This window comes from Diadema antillarum, unplaced genomic scaffold (genome assembly GCF_040938485.1).
Source record: "Diadema antillarum isolate AM-2024a unplaced genomic scaffold, OU_Dant_1.0 seq00001069_RagTag, whole genome shotgun sequence".
NCBI classification, from domain to species: Eukaryota; Metazoa; Echinodermata; class Echinoidea; order Diadematoida; family Diadematidae; genus Diadema; species Diadema antillarum.
In genome coordinates, this window is record NW_027271894.1 from 839,063 (window position 1) to 860,000 (window position 20,938).

At 40.8% G+C, this 20,938-nt stretch overlaps 1 pseudogene; it reads left to right on the plus strand.

Moving 5' to 3' along the window:
• The window catches only part of LOC139743335 (atrial natriuretic peptide receptor 1-like), a 248,041-nt pseudogene that overhangs the window by 214,824 nt on the left and 12,279 nt on the right, over nt 1-20,938 (plus strand).

Consider the following 20,938-nt stretch of genomic DNA (forward strand, 5'->3'; position numbering starts at 1 on the left):
CGTTCGCACAAGCCAACAAATGTCCGATGGATTCTCAAGAACTGGTGTCGAGTTACGCCGGATTCTTCGTTGAAAACATGTCATGCCTTAGTTTCCTCTTACCTGGTCTCAAAGTACAAAGAAAGGAAAGAAAACAAACAAAAAAAAAACCCTTACCTTCTTGAACTCGATGAGAAATCAAGGCACGTAGATGAAAATACACCGATAGATAGGAAGAGAAGAGGTTTTTTTCACCTGTTTCAAAGGTAAAAATAAACCTAAACGCAGTAATGTCATATGTTTGAATATAAAGATCTACTTTATTTCAGAAAAGAATATGTGGCTAAAAGTAATTCAGTTATAGCTGAATATTAGATATCAACGTTCATCAAAATATCAGGTGTCTTTGAGAATTATATCGAAGCGTCATATCATATTTCTTTCGTGAACAATATGTAATCTGAGCACACAAAACCAGAGACACATAGGCGAGCACAGATACATATCTTTTTTTTAATATTAAAAAATAAAATACAAAAATAAAATGCCGCATCTGTCGTCTAAAACTGTGTTTCCTCGGTTGAAGGTTTTTGTTCCTACATATGCCCAATCTTATTCTAAACCGTAACGTAACTATATTTTTCTCCATCAATACGATAATAATGATAATAATGATAACGATAATGATACAGTAGGTATTATATATGTTCCATGTATGATTATTTTTTGGCTAGTAAATGTGCAAACATATATATATATACATGTATATATATATATATATATATATATATATATATATATATATATATATATATATATATACATTTGTATATATATATATATATATATATATATATATATATATATATATTTATATATATATATATATATTTGTATATATATATGCGCATAAAGAGTTGAAAGGTTGGTCCGTCAGGTATTTGAGCTTGGGTCTGCCTGAACCGCTATGACGTCTCTGTGACCGAGCGGTTAAGGCGTTGGCGTTCCATGCCAAAGACCCGGGTTCGATGCCCGGCGGAGACCAATTTTTCAACTCTTGCGCTTTTCCGAAAAGGAGGAACAGTAAGCAGGAATAATGGTGTCAAAGCTACTCACCGATTTCTCCTTCTTTTGTCATATATCTATATATATACTATATATATATATATATATATATAATCTTTCTCTCTGTATGTATCTCTCTTTCTTGTCTAGGGAATGATATACCTACACAGCAGCGTCATTTGCACTCACGGGAATCTGAAATCATCCAACTGCGTCGTCGACAGCAGATTCGTCCTGAAAATCACCGACTTTGGTCTGAACTCGTTCAGGGAGCCCCGACCACCCGTTCGAGCCGACCGAGGAGGACTCGTACAAGTACTACCAACGTGAGTGGCGTCAGCTGAGTTTTTTTTTTAACCCGTTCCCTGTGGTTTTTATGAGTATCCCGTAGACATTTCACGTGACCCACCAGGGTTCCAGGGGCAGTGGGTTCATTCTTGAGCCCCTATGCGTTCCCCGAGTGGATAACTGTAGACGTTGCCTTACGTTTTGTGTTGGTATGCCCCCTCATGAGTTGTACTCTGTAAAACTATCACACAAACAGAGGGGGATCCAGGAATTCCGTAAAGGGGAGGCGCCTTTACAATCTTTATTTTCTTTTACAATTGTTTTAACAAAAAAATAAAGAGGGAGCGCACGCCCGGTGGGCCCCCTTCTGGATCCGCCACTGCACAAAGGCTTCCTACTTGATATGAATCAGAAAACATTGGGTCTTATTAGGATATTAAAAAAAGAGGGTCATAATTAAAATGCACAACATTATACACAGCTTGTTTTATTTACTATATACTAGATGAAAGATTTTTTTTTCTTTATAAAGTAATCCATGAACGAGTTTGTAAGATATCATAAAACATCATAAGCATCAGCTCATCAATCTAGAAAATCCTTTCCTTGATATCTCTTTCGATGTTTCTGATTTATAACTCATTCTTTTACTCTCCGTATGGCCTATATATTTAAGCGGGTCCACGGAGGAAGAAGCACGTGAAACATTCTCTTCGCACTTGTACGTCATTTATTTATTTGTTAAGTTAGCTCTTTGTCTTCTTTAACGTATGGTTGCAATCTCGTTAGCACTAATCCAGGTATGGCAAACAGCATTGCTAATTACCTTTTACTGTAAGAAAATGAATATTAGCAGAATGGGAAATAGCCCACCACTCCTTTTTGGAAGACAAGAGCCCCACCCCAAGTGATATTTTGATGTGGACTGGCGGATTCGTTCTACACTTGCTCAGAGCAATTTCCAAACTTGTGGAGAGTCGTCTGGTCCTTCTGCAGGGGGGATAATTCAACTCCACTTTGCGAATGAGACTGTGGCAGTGTTTATTCGTCCCTCTGTACTCAGGCAAGAAACGGGGGGAATTAGGGATGACGCAAATGCTAAAGTTTACAGACTCTGATTACGCTCCTGTTTAGGTACAAAATGCTGAGGATACTTTGCTCTAGATTAGAAATTCCCCGGTAACTTTTTTTTTTCTTTTTCTTTGTTTTTCCTTCTGCTTCATATACAGTTGCAATCTCGAACACATGAATCCAACGTGATGTTTTGTGGACCATACCATTTACGTTTGAAATATTGCCACCGCAGTCTTGCGTCCCCCGCGGAATTGCTCCGTGATTTGACGGGTAATTTGTTGTGAAACGTTAAGCCGTACATGCGCGCCAGTCATGTTCCCGTCTGCTTTTCGTTCGATGATGGGGACCGGATTTTCAAACACCACCAGATGTCAGGCAGTTCTTGTCGAAGAAAAAAAGAAGAAGAAAAATCGTGATTTTTTTTTTTTACTCTCTTATACGCGCGTGAATTCCTGGGTGACAGACAAAATACTTCAAATACTTTTGGACCAAAGTAAACATCATCACGAGTTAAGCTCCGAAATGATGACACTCAATCATTCCGCAAAAGTGAGATCAAACAAAAAAATAATGTAACTCATGTTTTTACTCAATGAAAGACAGGCTGCCACAACCGTATGGGGGTACATGTATTGGATAATATAGTTTGTGGAGTGAAATGATTGTATTTGACAGATCAAGAGGCGCGTAAATTGCAGCTGAGAGTGGCGTCGGTTCAGAGAGCGCCAATTTTACCGCTGCACGTGCTCATGGATGTGCGTTAAGTTGACGAAGATTTTTATGTCGTCAAGCGATGAAAACAAGAATGAATTCTCTCTTTGCTCACCGCCATCAGAGTGATGCCAAATTGCTCAGACGTCCAAGCGTCTAATCTCAACTCATGATTCTAATACTCTTGTCACTGTTGATTTCCAAAGTTTGATTTAGAGTCGTCATCATCGTTTCGTAACGGTCGCCGAATGATTTGCCGAACTTTCTTATTCATGAGCTCGTCTCTTCGCTGTCCACCTTAGCCTGGGGGAATTTAAGAGTAAGCACGAAATCAGATCGTTGAATCATGGAGTCATGTCAAAAACATTGTGACATGATTGATTGCGGTTACTGTTTGTTCGATCGTCTTTGTAGATATACTAGACTATATCTCCGGGCAATGCGATATGATGCTAACATGTTCTTCAGTTGAAGTCTTTGTTCTATCTCTCCTTTACTGCTACACAGACATGTATCGCTAGACATGTTTTTTATTCAAAGATATATTTTCTAAGTTTGACTTCCTGTTTATCAAGGGTAAAATGGAGAAAAGGAACGTGATAGTGTCTTTAGTTCCAGTTTGATTTTACAAACTGTAGTCTGAGGAGACTAAAGGGGGGGGGGGGAGGAAGGAGCTAACAGGAATTCAGACATGTTTAAGGAGCAACGTGTCAGTTTGCCTTGATGCAAGATAGCCACCGCAACGTTCATCATCATCATCTTCATCATCTTCTTCTTCTTCTTTTTGTGTAAGGCCTGGTCTATATATCTTTTGATAGATAGGGCAGTGAAGATATGTGTGAAAGTGTAGGGGGAGGGGAGAATTGAGACATCATACAGATCATGAACATGAAGAGATCACGATGTGGGGATGCAAAGAGGAATGACGGAGGAGTGGGAATAATAATTATGGAGTTTGACTGGCGTGTATAGAAGACTTGAGAGAACATCCCGCCTACGAAGAGAGAATGAGAGGGAGAGATGGAAGGGGAGAGAGATAAGCAAGAAAACGCGCGATCGATGGATATGGTTTAGAAAACAGATGAAATCTGACGTTGAACCTTTCTCTCTCTCTCTCGCCTCCCTCCCCCCCCCCCCTCTCTCTCTCTTTCCCATTCTCCCTCTCCCTTTTTTTGTCTCCCACTTTTTCTATCTATCTCTTCATTCTGCCCAGATATATATACATGTATATATATATATATATATATATATATATATATATATATATATATATCATATGTACTATATCCCGTATCTTCTCTTTCTCTCTCTACTCCCTTTCTCTCACTTTGCCTCTCCCTGTCTCTGTCTCTTTTTCAAAGATGAGTTTCTATTATCTCATGTCATCATGGCGAATCCATGTGATGAATTATAGATGCCAGCCAAGCGATTTTTTTCCTGTTTTCTCTCCCCCCCCCCCCCCCGCATAATGTGTGTGTGTGTGTGTGTGTGTGTGTGGATCAGGACGCACCCTCCGTCTTCTTGCAATCATATTGAGGGATTTGATGAGAGAGCGCATGGGCCTGGCGGCCTAAGCCGCTTCCCCAAGCTGAGGGATCGAACATTGCGATCCTCTAATTATAGTTTGACCGATTCGTCTAGAGGCTAGAAAAAGAGAAAGCCAAGATTCTATGTTCTATCCTTCTCTCGTGGTAAATACATCCTCCTTCTTTCTTTCTTTACTGTATCTCATCGCTGTCTCTTTCCATCTGTTTCTAATCCTTCCTCCCCATTTATCAATCTTTGATTCTCATTTTTTATATTCATTCATTTATTCATAAGGTCCTAGTTCTCCACCTTATTTCTTCCGTGAAATCGTTTCATTATTTAAAAGTTGCCGGTGGTGTTATGAAGTTCGCCCCCTTTTTTGTCAGTTAGGAATGTTGTTGCCGCTAAAGACGATCATTCCTCCTCTTCAAGTTACTACTGCAGTTTGCATTCCTCTCTCTTTAAGAAAACTCATCAATTGAGCATAGCCCGGAGACTGCTCTAGATATAATTTTTGTAGGAAAAATTAACGTGATCGTGCACTGAATTGAAGATGTATTATTAAAGTATTATGGAAACGAAGCGCTTATTGGTTTCATATATTGAGCACGCCGCCAGCACTTTACACGGTTTAGAAACCGCTCCTTTCCCTGAGAATTTGTCAGTAGATAAACTGCATATGGAGCTCACAGACATCTAAGTTTAGAACACAAATGTTTGATTTTTGCTGCATTGATATTCAAAACGACACCTGAAATAACATCTGTTACCGCTAATAATATTGATGTATGAAAATGCCAAAAACTGACAAAAGAATCAAAGCAGCCATGAACGTGTGCATATAAGTTTATATAGTGTGAGAAAGCGACATGTTTGTATAATAAGAGGAAACGGTTTCATTTTTTCTCAATTCACACTTTTTATGTTTCCCAATGAAAGAATTTAGTGATTCTTGTTTTCGTTCCCTTTTTTTTCAGCACTTGTTAAATTTACTTCTGAAACAGCAAAACTATACCTCTTCCAGGCTCAGTTTTTTTTTTCATTCGAAACTCATGTCGTCTGCATTAAAGTTAAAGTGCCACATAACGACAAAAAGGCGCAAGAGAAGCCAAGCACCATCGCTTCTCGATTCTTTATTGGTTCAGGTGAAATACCGCGCCATCTGTCATTGATTATTCCGAGTTATGACCCGTCGTCGTTCCAAGTTTGAGCGGGAAGATGGTTTCCGATTCTGATCCCGATGGACAGAATTATGATCATGTCTCGCACCCAGGTAAGAGTTTTCAGGGCGATGGAGGGGGGGGGGGCATTAAAACAGTCCTTTTTGGCAAGCAACGAAAAGCGTATTTATATCTCAGTTCGTTTTCCGCTCTTTGCTGAGTCTCTTGACTGTTCAGCACTCTTTCTCGTGTTTTAATTGCTGTTATCAATATTTGCTTGCCCAATCGTTAATTCATGGTAATTTCCTCTCCTATACCACTTTAAATTCCATACCTGCTTTGTCATTTTGTCAACCTGTGGTATAAGGCATGAATTATGATGTCATGCCCCTCCCCCTCCTCTTTTTCCTGCCCCTCCCCCCCCCCCATGTTTGTTTCTATATCCTTGGCATTTGAGCTCTTTTGTGTATTTTGCCAACTTGTCAATAAGGAAGTCCATCCGACGAGTATTTTTGGCTTTCCTTTGAGTATTGCCCGTGTTCTCGCGAATGAAAATGCTGCCATTACCAAAAAAGCTTTTGTTGTTGTGCCCCTTCCTTCCTCTCCCTCAAACACACACACAGACACACACAGACTTACACACTCACACACACGCACACACTCTCACAAACACACACAGACACACACAGACACACTCATACACACGCACACACACACACACACACAGCGCACACACACACACACACACACACACACACAGCGCACACACACACACACACACACACACACATACACACACACACACACACACATATTATATTCTTCATTCTCTCTGGGCCTGTGTCATGCCCTTCCGTTCTACACACCATCCCTCCTGTCGACGTTGCCGCATGCGCTTATATATAATTTCCTTCAATCTGCCGATGTTCGGGATAATGTGCCAGCTCGTTGTATGTATTACCCTTATCAAACATCATGGATAAAGCAAATTCAAAGAAGGGAATTTTAATAGCAAAATATTACATCAGGTTTCGCCAAAGAGCGCACCATTAGTGCGGCGCATTATAGAGTTATCGTAATACAATCACGAACGTATGTGAGTAAAGCAGCGGTGTAAGATTGAAGACGAGTATTCTGCGCTAGCGTAACTACGCCACGTGCATCGCATCTGAAGCGGAATGTAAACAGTGATGTTTGAAAAAAAAAACCCTCACATTTTCTTTCCAAAATGATCATACGTCATAATGACATGAATTAACTTTATGTCGTCCTCACTCCCTTTTACGGGAAAGTCGTGTTCTGTGCCTACTTGCCTTCCAGCCCAGCAACCTGCTACTTAATTATCCTCCGTGTGCTTAACTTTTAATCGGCGTACATAATGTCCTCATTTCGTCGACACTCCTGGGGCTCGATATTCAAAGAAGGGGAAAGGGGGGGGGGGGAGGGCATTGGAAATGTTTGATCTTAAAAAGGAGTGTAAAGAGTACCTGTTGTATAAAGATGTAGATGCCTCCTAGTAAACCCGACGTACGCTGTATTTGATGTTTAATAGATCACGTACACACTGGCTGCACTCAAGTAAAAGGAGCGTCAATTTTTGGATAACTGCAGTCACACAGGGCGCGTAGAGTTTAGTTTCATGAGGAGAGGGTGTGGCAACGATGAGGATGCTGACATCGGAAGCGATGTCGTCGATGAGGACAGCGAAGACGACGATGTCAACTTTGACATTTTTATGCTCTCCTGGCCGCAGTCCAGATTTTCATTCCCGTTTTGAAATTAATTTTGAGTCAGTTGGGAAATCAGTGATGATAATTACGACATGGGCTATTGTTAATAGGTGTAATTCTTCTGCTAATAGTACTAATGATAATGCTTACTTATGTTTCAATTATGGTCGATATTTCAATTTGCACTTATTGCCAAGACGATAGCCGTGCGTTTTATTATTCGATTCGTTACCAAAGATTTTACAGGAACTCAAGGCCACAGAATGTAGTAGAGAGCAAATGAAATCTATAAAAGAACCGTAAGGACAATGCGGCTGCTTCGGGGCGATTGTACTTTAGCAATAACGAGGTAGCTAAATATCTAAATGATGTACTTAAGAAGTGATCAGCGTAAGGTGCAAAAATAGAGGCAATACTTAAATATTGGTTTAGTTTTAGATGATGCAAACAATAATACCCTTTGTAATTGACATGTTTATCAGGTATATTATTTTGTCGAACTTTTCAAGTTGAATACAATTTAAATTTGGCCATGGTTGTAGCACACTCCATGGTTCCAATATTATGCAAGAGTGTAATGCAAAGCTCAGAGACTTGAAGCTTAAATTTATGATATCATGTGTAGTTAAACGTATAGCTTTTAAAGAAATGTTTTATTTCACGAAAGCATGAAAGTATACAGTGATAGGAAGGTTTTTTTTAAAAATGACGGAGCAGGATATAAGTATGAGAGATGTGAGCAAATCGCCTGATATGGCGCCTTTTGAAAACCTCAAACTGTTAAAGTGACTCTGCTATCTTTCCAGGGGCAAACTCCAGGGCAGAGAGAGCGAAGGGATGAGGGAGTGGAGGATGGGGAAGGGTTTCCTTGGCAACCACTTTCACGTCGGTATCAACTGAAGGGAGGGGAATTATCTATGCCGATTGTCCGCTCATCAACAGGGATGGTACACTCTGATTGATTGCGGTTGAAAAATGTTCGGAAAGGCGATAAAATTACGCGTACGTGTCAATACGGCTGGCCACGCTATTGGAAATGGGAGGTAAGGCGAATGGCATGGCATGTGTAACGCTGCACCCCCCCCCCCCCCATCGTATACTGGCCGCAGAGCGCCACCAAACAATCACTGATTATTGGAATTGAAGGGAACGCGCTAAAGGGTGTATGGGCAAAATACATACTGACCACTGCTTCTCCATGGGGCGTGTAGTATTGCGAAAGGCGGAATGCGTTGTTGAGTACGCAAATCCGTCGCAATATTCATGTCTCAAGTTGCTTCCCAAGGGCATTAAGGAGGGGAGCGGGTTGCAATTCTTATTGAACCAAAGCCCCTTTCTCCCCTTTTGTTTACGTGGATATTTGCACACATACACACACACACACACACACACACACACACACACACACACACACACACACACACACACACACACACACACACACACATATATATATATATATATATATATATATCTATACACACACACTTTAATATTGTCTATATAATGTCTGTATATAGACGATGTAAATACACACATAAACATGTTTGTCTTTACTATGTGTATGTACGTATGTATTTATGTTTATGCTTGTATTATGAGGGGACAATAATGGGCATTAATTTTGAGTATCGCAAGAGAGAGAGAGAGAGAATAGTGTCATATGGTAGTACATCGCAGATCCTAACGCTTCCAGTATGAAAGATATTACTTTCACATTGTGGCATACTCATGTCTACAAGTTTGCATATTCTTGCCATTTTCTGACCTGCATGTATTAGAGCAGAGAAAGAGAGAGAGATGTATAATCGTACCTAATGTCCCTTAAATGAAAAACAGAACGAAAGAAGATTGATATATAGTGATATCTTCGTATACCAGGGGAAAATTACTCCTTTTCTGTTAGAAAAAAAGACAACATTTTATATCAGATAAAGAAGGGAAAGTCATTGTTGCCATATTATGATATGGTTTGTACAAATGTGTACAGAGTATAATAGGAAGTAACATTTTATATTATACTTATCTTTTGAGAAACGGAGAAAAGTTAAGAAGGAAAGAATCAGGTATATATTATGTGATTAGCGGTGCTCCAGTGACTCGGCCAGATTAGCATTTAATGTTGCTTTGATGAAATGTTGACGAATAAATAGAGCAATTAGGAGGCCAGATAATTATTTGGTATGAAATTTCCTGAACAATCTAACTTTAGTATATCATTCGACCAAAAACAAAGAAACAAAGAAACAAAAACATGAAATGGTGGAAAATAATATATTTAGTTCAACTTAAAGTTTATCCAAAGGACATACGGAATTATAATTCTATTACAGCCCCAAGCTACTTACTACACTCCAAAACCACTGGTTAGACCTTGTCATCAGTTGGAAGCGTCCAACGTTTGGAATAGAACTGTTTCGTTGTACCCGCTGGTTATTATCCGAGAAAGATTGTAGAGTTACATGTACCCATTCTGACTATGACGTCAGCATTATCTTGTTTGTTGATGGAAATACATTGCACATCTGTACGCATGCGACCCTCGTGAAAACTCGTTCAAAATTTGCCAGGGGAAGTATGATTTTCAGGATACACAGAAAATATGGCCTTGCGCAATATTGGTGGCTTGACGCTTGGTCAGTATAATAAAAAGCAAAAAAAAAAAGAAAAAGAAAAAGAAAGTAAAAACAACAACAACAACAACAAACAAACAAAAAGATAAATAGATTAAAGAATGAAATGAATAAAAAAATGAAAAATATAGAACAATTTCAAAATAAGTAGATTTAAAGTGAGGGAAATCGAGTGTTTGTAGTCTCGGTGTCGTCAAGCAGAAATTTTGCCTGCAACTTTGTCACCGATGTGTGTAGGCCCCAAACGTCAGTGGTTTTGTAATAAAAGAGATACCCCACGTAGAAACATCAGGAATGTGAGGATATTTCCTCAACAAGTAAGAGTATGTGCTGGAGAAAAACGTAGTTTTGTGCTTGGACAGAATCATGGTGGTGGGGGATTTTTAAATGATACGAAATATGCATGCGATACCGCGCGATATAGTTTAGCAGTATGATTATGCTTGTTTTGAGAAGTAGCAAGGTTGTACCGTCTTTTATTTAGCGATGTCCCTTTGTCCGGTTTTTCTCGAAACACCTTTCGGACTTCTTCGCCGCATGAATATTACAATAGTGTAAAAGTCATCGGTGATTTACAGAGGTAGACCCTTGAGATGTTAGGCATAGATCACTTTTGTCATGTTCAGTGCGTGGCAAACAAGTCCTCAGAGCCGCTTCGTAAGCTCTTATAGCTGACCACAGCTTCTAGAGGACTGAATAATGCAAGAGCATTGTTTGGGGATCATTATTTTATTGATGTGACACATTTCAACAAACTTGTGGAATATCCCCCAGATAGATGTCCAGGGGAAGGAAAAGTTGAAACGATGTAAAAAAGAAATGAAAATGATAACTATAAATACACACGCGTATATAATGTAATGTAATGCGATATGATATAATATGATATATATAATATGATATGATATGATATTATATTATATGATATTATATGATATTATATCATAAGTAAAGTGATACGTCAACACATTTTATATTATATCATATAAGTCACAACGAGCGAGATAGGCCCCAAATATTGAGGATTGCCAAGTTCAGAGAGAGAGTATGAAGGAATTGTCACATTACTTTAAGACAGTGTGTTACATTATGATGGTTCAATCGTGAAAAGATGCCGAAAGTTGCCGTAACTACACGTGTATAATAGAGATCAAATCGAAGAAGAAACACTGGATAGTGGATGTATAGCTTTAAGGTCCTGTTTTCAATATCACGACATCTTGGAACAAATATCATTATGCTGATGAACCTTTTCCGAAGTTAGTTTACAATAACTCAACTGTCGAGGGTACGAGGTAGGCTTAGCTTTGTTAAACTCAGGTCACTCACAAACTGCATTCTGTCGAAGCAGGCAATTATATATTCAATATGTGAAATGATATACATGATCTATTTTTACGAGGGGGCAATAGCTTCATTTCTGCACAATATCAGAGACACTTGTAGCATGTAGGACTATGAGCCCAGGTATTTTATGGCGGAAACATTGCACAAGAATGCCTTCAGGAATTATCTTGTTATTTTTTTTTTAGTTTTATGGTGGTAGTCAAAACGACCCATTGATTAGATGTTACTCTGTATTCATTCCATAATCCGAAACTTTTGCATCCTAATGTGTCAGCGGAGTCCTTGTCATGATAGATATACGAAAACATCCTAATAGCTTACTGAACCCCAGCAGTGCCTAGCTCCCCGGGGAAATCAGGGGTACCGGACCGCCTCACCTGCTGGCTACCTGTGTTGAGGAGGAGACAATGTTCCGTACGAATACACCAGGGAAACAACCGTAGTAAACATTGACGCCGGGACAACAACGTCCGTCGCTACCGATTATTTCTCGTTGTCTTATTTTTTTTTTCGCCTTCTCTCTTTTCATTCTCTCTTCCTCTCTTTCCTTTAATGCTTGCAGGAAGATTATGGACTGCCCCGGAGCTTCTCCGATTGCCCGAGATCCCCACTGGTGGGACGCAGAAAGGAGACGTCTACAGTTTCGGCATAATCCTCCAAGAAATCATGTACAGGGAGGGAGTCTTTTATATCAAAGATGTCGACCTAATGCCAGAAGGTAAGCTGCAGGCCAACGCCAATGTCCCGGTGCTAATCCATGGAGCTGAGCTCCTGACCGACAATCGTAAGGGACGGTATAATAAACGCACACGAGCGCGGATCCGTCGTGATGGGCTTGCCTTGACACGTACACACACATACACACACACACACACACACGCACATACGCACACACGCACACACACACACACACACACACACACACACACACGCACACACACACACACACACACACACACACACACACACACACACACACACAGACGCACGCATGCACCCACGCGCACATACACACGTTTTAACACACTTGCACCATACATTTATGAGTATGATCCAATATAATTCTGTATTTGTAACAGAGTAATGAGGATTTTATTGTATGATGAACGTGCAACATTATGAATCTTAGCAGTTGTTTTCTGGGTGACAATATAAAAATGCACTGACGTCTCTCGTAATGATTCTTTATTGCGGAAGAAACTTAGCAGAAAATCAGTCTTTAAAAAAGTAAAAAAGAACATAGTGTTATTTTGCCATGACGCGCCACGCCTGGGCGTTGTTTGCGCCGAGCTTTGATATTCGCTATTCTCATACCGAATACAACAATCTGTGCATTAATTTCCATCGAGACAACCCAGGCTTCCAAAAGAGCAGTCTAAATCGTAATAGAAGCAAAAGGTCTGTCATCGTCTTTCCTTTTATCATATGCACAATGATTGATCTACACCCGATCTTTGGGTGCCACCTAAATCCGTCTTTGATGATTGAGAATTCTCCAGCCGTGGACTATTTGAATATTTTGCCGCCATTTATTAATGCCTCGCGCAAAATGTGATGCATAGAACTGAAAAAGACAAAAAGCATGCAAGGGGGGAAAAAGTCAGAATCGTCTACAAGACACGAAGAAATCCAATCTATGAAGTACGATGTATGTATACTGCACCCCCCCCCCCACACACACACGCATGAACTTGCGTGGTGATGCAATATCTTCCATTAATTCGTGTCTTATTACCTCATTAAAATAATTTCTTTTTGAAATTGGTACATGTATTGGACAGTATGACAAGTCCATGTCTTGCGCGCTTCCCCATGTTTTAAGGATCTCTCTGTTTTATACAAAACAAGGACGGTGGATTTATGATGAAGTTTGGGTCATGTATAAAACAACAATGTCAAGTTCTTTGAGAGTTGCATGGAGGGGGTATTGTGGACCAAAAAGTGCTTTTGAAGCTGGAGGGAAGATAAAAGATTGGCAAGAAGAGAAGAAAAAACCGACTCCCTGAGACACTGTGTCGTGCAGTCGAAGAGTCCCGTTCATAATGACAAACTCACTCAAAGGGACAATTTAAAATGATGGACCGTATATTCGATTCCACTCTTAAGTGACAGTTGGCAGCCATGTTTTGAAAGATCATGCAATACTTACATACCATTGCCTCCCTCTATTTCCCAAGACCTGAAATCATTCATGTGTTTGTATCATATAAAAAAAAGAGATAGAGAAAGATAGGTTTATAGATTTTTCCGAATTCCTAATTCAATTTTTTCGATATGTTGCAAAGATACTGTTTTTATGCTGCCGTAGTTTCTTGATAACTTAATGGCAAAGAGAGAGCATAATCAACATCAACTCCCTTGTCTAGAAGCGGACGCCTTCAAAAAGTCTCCCATTTCCAAAGTTTGTGTTACACTAAACGTTGTCGGGACCACTGCCTTCAATAACCTTCGGTATCTCACGAGTGCTAGTAGTCGGGTTAAGACCGTGAATCATATTTTGCTCCCGGCCGTAATAAGATTATATGTGTTTTTGAGGCGTTCGACGTGAATAAGATAATGTGATGTGAGAGCTTTTCAAGGAGCCACAAAATATTACCATATTTTTGCTCAAATCTGTTTACACGAGCCCATTAGATAGCGCCGAAGGGAAATTAGTAGTTAACGACCTTTTCATCCTATTTTTTTTTTCATGCTCGCCCTCGCTTCTGCTCATATTGGTTGTATGAACTGAGTGCCCGTAAGTCATGATGCAACAGAGTTTCTGTGATGAAGAGCTTACGAGCGCCCGACTAGAGGAAAGTATACCTAAGTACAGCCTCAATATCCCTTCCACGCTTGCTTGGTTAGCTGGTGGGAATGCAAACATGATTTGAAATGTCATTTATATGAACTTGGGTAACGTCAACAATAAAACCAGAGCTCGTTATCATGGTAATGCGTTCATCACAGTCCAGGTGGTACATGCATCAGGGGCCGTGCCTTCTTCCTTTGACTGGGTCGGATGCGTTCACTTTATTTGGCATTTATTCATTCTGTGAAATACAGAATATATCCTCTCCATGCAGCAGCCATGCGCAAAATCAACAGTGAATCATATAAGAACATAAAAAATTACTTTAGTGAACGACCATGAACGCTCTTATTCACTGATAAATCACATCCCGAGACAATGAATTTCACTGAAAGATCGATATCAATGCATGAAAACTTACACAGAAAAAAAAAGAGCACAGATTTTATTCTTTTCCCTTTGTCACATTATCAATTCTTCGGGAAACCAGGAGTTTCACACACTCTGACGTAGATATTTGAGATACGATGTACAATATTTCCTAGCAAAATATACGCTGATACGTCTGTGGGAAAACTATAATTCATATATATATATATCCATATCCATGGGCGAATGATAAACAAACAAAAAATCAGACGCAATATACGGCTTTCAACCCTGCAGAGGCTTAAATAAGGCAAACAAAAAACATTTGCATCAGTGCACTTATGTCTAATGTACACACTCCCATTGTCGCAGCATGTACATTTTCTTTGATGGCGTTATTTGTAAATATGCAGAAAAGATGTGTAGGATACCACTTATAATTACGAAAGGGAATGTCTTATTTAGACATGCCATGCATTATTCAGTTTTATCCGATTCCAGCAAAATGCCCATGTAACGATGGCAAATAAGCCGCCTGTGCAAAACTGTGTATCAAACGTGATATTGGGACGCATCTTTGTTCCGCAATGATAGGGATATTGTTCTTCGACGGGAATCGCCGTCGGGCGTCGGCTCTCCCAGTTTACGTCAGATTCATCGTCTGATGACGGCATCTATACTCTCAGAACAGGTGTCAGATTTCGGTCCAAATTACCGTTCGGTTAGAATTACCCGCATATAACCTTTATGCCGTTATGCAGTGGCAAATGAGCACATTTCGGCAGTCTCCTTGGGAAATTCCATGAAATGCTTCTGGCGCATTCCAATCTCATTTCGATCGAGGATGTACGTCCGATTGAGGATTCACTTTGATCAGATATTATGATGTTATATGTCTCATAATGACCATGGACTGGATATAATATCATGTCTGTAATCGTGCAATTTATCATTTCTATGCCCATGTCTTGTGATATTTTACGGACATGACGACTACAGTTGAAATTGAAATTAAAATGAATAAACACAGCATTATGGTAAACTTTACCAACTTGAGTGTGTCTAAATGAGTGAAAGTACTTTACGTTCGAATGAATCCGCCATGATACTTTGCTAATAAGAACGGAACCGCATTTCAATCAAAATTATGTTGTTTGTCTGTGTGTGTGTACAACGTGGGCTGCTTGTGTGCTGTCGTTGTCGATGACGAGGATAATGTCGAGTAATGTGTTGGTTTGTTTTCGGCAGAAATTGTGAAGAAGGTCGCCAACGGCTACAAGCCCCCGTTCAGACCGACTATCGACCGAGTGACGTGCTCGCAAGAAATGATGGACCTTATCAGAGACTGCTGGGCCGAGGACCCGGCGGACAGGACTGACTTCCGCGAACTGCGGGGCATCATGAGAAAACTGAACAAGTAAGAAGCAAATTTCCTTTCCTCCCCCTAACTCCAAACCGTCTTTCTTCCCACTCCCACATGAATAGAAACATGCTTATTACTGAAAACAAAGAAACTTCCTGAAACAAGAACTTCGATCTGCCCATGAAGAAGTAAATATTCCACGTCAAATAGCCCAGACGCAAGTAATCACGTTATCATGTGTATGTTTGCCTCTTATGCTTGTCTTTTATGACAACTGTTTATAGTGGGCGAGTGGCCCATTTTAGTCTTTAGATTATTTTCATCAGCGCGAAGAGAATAATTGAGCAGCATCCCAGCAACAAATATCGATTCGTCGACCCACTTCCTTCGTTTTCGCAATTTTGAGATCTTGCTTTGGTGCCGGGAAAGACGTGAAGGAAAAAAGAGAAGAGGAAGAAGAAGAGAGAGAGAGAGAGAGAGAGAGATAGAAAGGCAGACAGACAGAATGAGAGACTGATGGAGAGAGACTTGTGCATCTTTATCTTAAGTTCTTGCTCTGCGAAGCCCAATCGATCTTCCCAATACAAACGATCGATCACGGATCAGATTTGTGAGAAAATCAACAGCGCGATGAAGAGAGCTTGATACTCTCAGTCATCTACACAGGAAATAGCTTATATGATAAGATGTCACCCCTTGTACACAGTGAAGACAACAATGTATATGTGAATGCGATTTTCATTATCTATGACAATGTGTTGCTTTGTCTTTAATGTGCTATATTACTCTGGAACAGCTATAGGCAAGTTCTGATGTCGTCGCGAAGTCTTTGCGATAAAAGACAAGCCGTATGCCGCTGGTGGCATCATTGAGTACACACGGAAATGCAATATTTCACGCGCTGGTTCTCAATAGGACACTCAATCTGAGGGTGGTCAATAAATACAGGCACTCTCGTTTCCGTTTCACTTGTGTATTTGTATTGACGTGACCGAATTTTCGCACCGAAGGACTGGGGAAGTCTTTTTTTTTTCTTCATTCATGTACATTACAGCATGGCGAGATGCCGACGAGCTGACGTCAAAATTTACTTCAATCCTCAAGGCACGGCGACTTTGTCTGCCGCAGAGCCGGATTAGAGGCGTAGGAAATCCCTTCCGAATGAGTGTGTTCAATATCACGTTCAGGACTTCCAGAAATATACTCGTCTTCAAGTTACCGAGAACCCGTCGCTTCTTTCGTTGACCCCTTGCAGAGTCCCATGGATCTTAGAATTCCAATCAAGGATGGGGCTTTGGACCAATCTCCACCGGGGAGCTCGCTTGATCCCAAATCATTAGCTCCGCGTTACACGAGACTCCCGCCTCTTATCCGCGTATCTTTCTCCCGCGCATTCCTCACCAGCGCGAGTGTGGGTTACAGCTTTGCTCCGCATTCCCGCCAAAGCCCCGGATGATAGCTCGCGGCTATCTATGTCATCCTCTGTAATTGTCTGGGCCTTCAGAGAGACAGAATGAATGAGGCGCATGGTCGAAGTAATCGCTATGTTCCATAACATTGTTCATTGCTGTTAAACCGCAGTAGTTCTGTGGTTGATACCTCATTCTCATGTGACTTCTGACAGGAAAGTATGCAGTTTGAGCGAATGCGCACGAGAAACAAATAAAAACGTATATGATATTTCGAAGACATTCTTTCTTCTTACAAACCTGTCTAAAAATAATACCGCTTTGATAATATCTTGATTAGAAGCATTGAGATAACGTTTGTTTGAGGATGATGTTAGGTCAGTAACATTTAACATTCATGCACACAATATGCGAAAATCTATCTTGGCAATGTCTTATTCACGTGACATGTGCTGAGGTGGCCATTTTCAGTTGCCTATCACATAGGACACCTTGTAAAAGATTATGACCTTTAACGTTCAAATGATTAAATTTCCCTGGTGATTGTTTAGTGCAGTACTGTTTCTGACTTGTGGATTCATTCTTTCACTTCCTTCATGCAAAGTATTTTTGTCTTCTGCTTAAAACTTCTCTAAGGTTATCATATAGAACGTCGAGAGAAATAATAGGGACTTTTCAAACTCGTCGCCGAAAGCAGTCAACGCATCGTGTAAGGCAGGTGTTGACGTTTAGCTGAACCACGCCTTTGACTGAACTGACAGCCTCTTCGATTTTACGTCCGTCGTGTCGTCTGCGCGTCAAAAACTTGGCAAGCCGACGATGAGCGGTGAACGGCATTTTGGGTCAATGGGTAAAAAGCTTGGTTAGCGCGTTCTAAAATCTGACGTTCACCGTTTGACGCATGCGCAGTGCTTAATTGTACGAGACCGGTCACCGCAGCCGGCGACCAAAATGTTGCCACAGAAATCGAAAAGTCCCTATCATAGAGGGAAAGCTTGTTTTGCTTTGATTTGCTTTGCTTTGTTACTGTTTTTGGAGGCAAGTCAAATCAGACTCAGCACATAATGTAAACTATATAAAAATTATGACCCATACAGGCAAACCACATACATGTACAAATGAAAATTATCACTTGTCTTGTCGGTGAGTAATGGTGCGAACACTTTGGTGATGTCCTGTGTAATTTACAAGCTGTATCATTTTCACGTCTGCAGGAACTCGGAGAACAAGGGTCTGGTGGACACCCTACTATCTCGCATGGAGCAGTACGCCTCCAATCTGGAAAGCCTGGTCCAGGAACGGACCGAGGCCTTCTATGAAGAGAAGCGAAAGGCAGAGGAACTTCTCTACCAGATCCTTCCAAGGTGGGTTACCAGCCATGGGTTCTTTAATTCCTTCGGGTCCACAACGCACCATGGTTCATAGTATTGTTATAATATTTGTTATGATATTGCGGACACCCGCATAATGCAGTGTGATGACAGCACTTGTAAAGCCCACATGAGTGATTCATCATTGTGAAATGGTAGCACCTCTTCTCACCCATAGACTTCCATGTTTTGTTGGGCTTAATTGCGTCGAAACGTGTGCGTCAAATCGTGCAATGCATGTCTGTGTGGGGTGATGGGTGTGTGTGTGTGCGTGAGTTTGTAATAACGCAATCATTTCGCAGGGCATGATATTGCCCTTTAAACTTGCTCCGCAACCTTTGATATCCAGTCTCTCTCTATCCATCTATATCTCTATCACACACTCTCTCATTCTACATTTGTACCATATTCCCTCGGCGTGGCAGTTACCTTCAATCTTGTGTTTTTCACTATCTACCAGTATTTCTCAAGACAAACACAATTTCCTGTTCAACATTGACCTTCGTCGATAGGAAGTTATGATCCTCGCTTTTTCTTATGAAATAATATTCTGTCTTCTGTTATTGTGCCTCCGTAGGGTGGGATCATCATCTCCTGTATCCCATATTTGGCCACTTTTTCTTTGACATTTCATATTTCTCGTGAGCAATATTGTTTTCGTATTACATGTCCGTGATTATGCGTAGTACCCCCGCTCCTGTCTCAATATGTAGTTATCAAATCGCCTCTGATATTGGTGAGATATTACCGCGTGTGCCTCTCCTCTCTCCGTTCTTTCCATGCATGGTGTGTAGACCGATTGCCGAGGAGTTGAAGAATGGGAAACCCGTCACGGCCGAGTCGTTCGAATGCGTGACCATCTACTTCAGTGACATCGTGGGCTTCACAAAGCTGTCGTCTGACAGCACACCTCTGGAGGTGAGTCTGACCACGTGATCATCAACAATTTTCGAGCTTAACTCTGTGTGTGCTCTGAGTGCAGATTATATAGCACCAAAAACTCCATAGCGTTGTACATATTCTCCAAAGTCCCTGGAACAGATAGGCCCGAATTCACGAAGGTGGTACAATTGAAACCATGGTTGAAACCGTGGACAATTTGTGTAGAGCGCCAAGTGTCGCATGGCCTATTTCGTTACGAAATCAGTCATTTCGTCGACGAAGTTATCATTTTGTAACGAAATTACAACATTTTGTCGACGAAATGATCATTTCGTCAACGAAATGAACATTCGTCAACGAAATGGTCATTTCGTCGACTAAATGACTGATTTCGTAGCGAAATGGGTCACGCGACATTTGGCGCTCCATACAAATTGTCCATGGGTTAAACCATAGTTTCAATTGTACCACCTTCGTGAATTCGGGCCGTTAAGTTAAGACTGGTGGATCATCACATCCTTAGAGGAAACTAGATGAAAAAGAGTGTAATTATCCCTTTGACAACACACCACTCTGAATAGATATGATTTAATTTAGAAAATCATTCAAATTCATTTGCGATATTGATAAACGTCAAACTTAACTTTATTTGGAATTAGTCGGGGGGGGGGGGTAGTGCAGAGAAAGGGTAATTATTTTAACCGACCTTCGATGGTTCCTGTATACCGTTGCAAAGAGTGTCGAGGTGTGTTTTAGCCAGAATGTGAGAGACACCACTGCTAATGATCAACACGTCTCGTCAAGTCTTTGTTTAGAAGTGTTCGAGTTCTGAGGGGGAGTAATGTAAGACACGCAGCGCGTTTGCACGCCTGACTACTGCGCGGGAAATTAGAGTGAGCAATGCGCGCACAAAGTATAATGGTTCGGCCTCTCGTCATTCGACAAATCAGCCCAAATGTCGGTGGATGATTATGTCGCACGCGCGCGAGGGCATAAAGCCCACACGATGCCCTAGATAGAGATGCGAAGACTTATCCCCCTGCCCTTGCTGAGCGTCTTTAACTGATCTCTCTGGGCTCTCAATATTTATTAAGAACGATCAATTGCAGGTGGGTTTGTTTGATGGATCCCTCGGGCGGCTAAGCCCAGGCAAATGATGCGATTAAGTTATCAATCTGATATCTCTATGCACCCCCTATGGATCCCTTCTACTCGAGGAAATGCGGATTTACATTCAGGA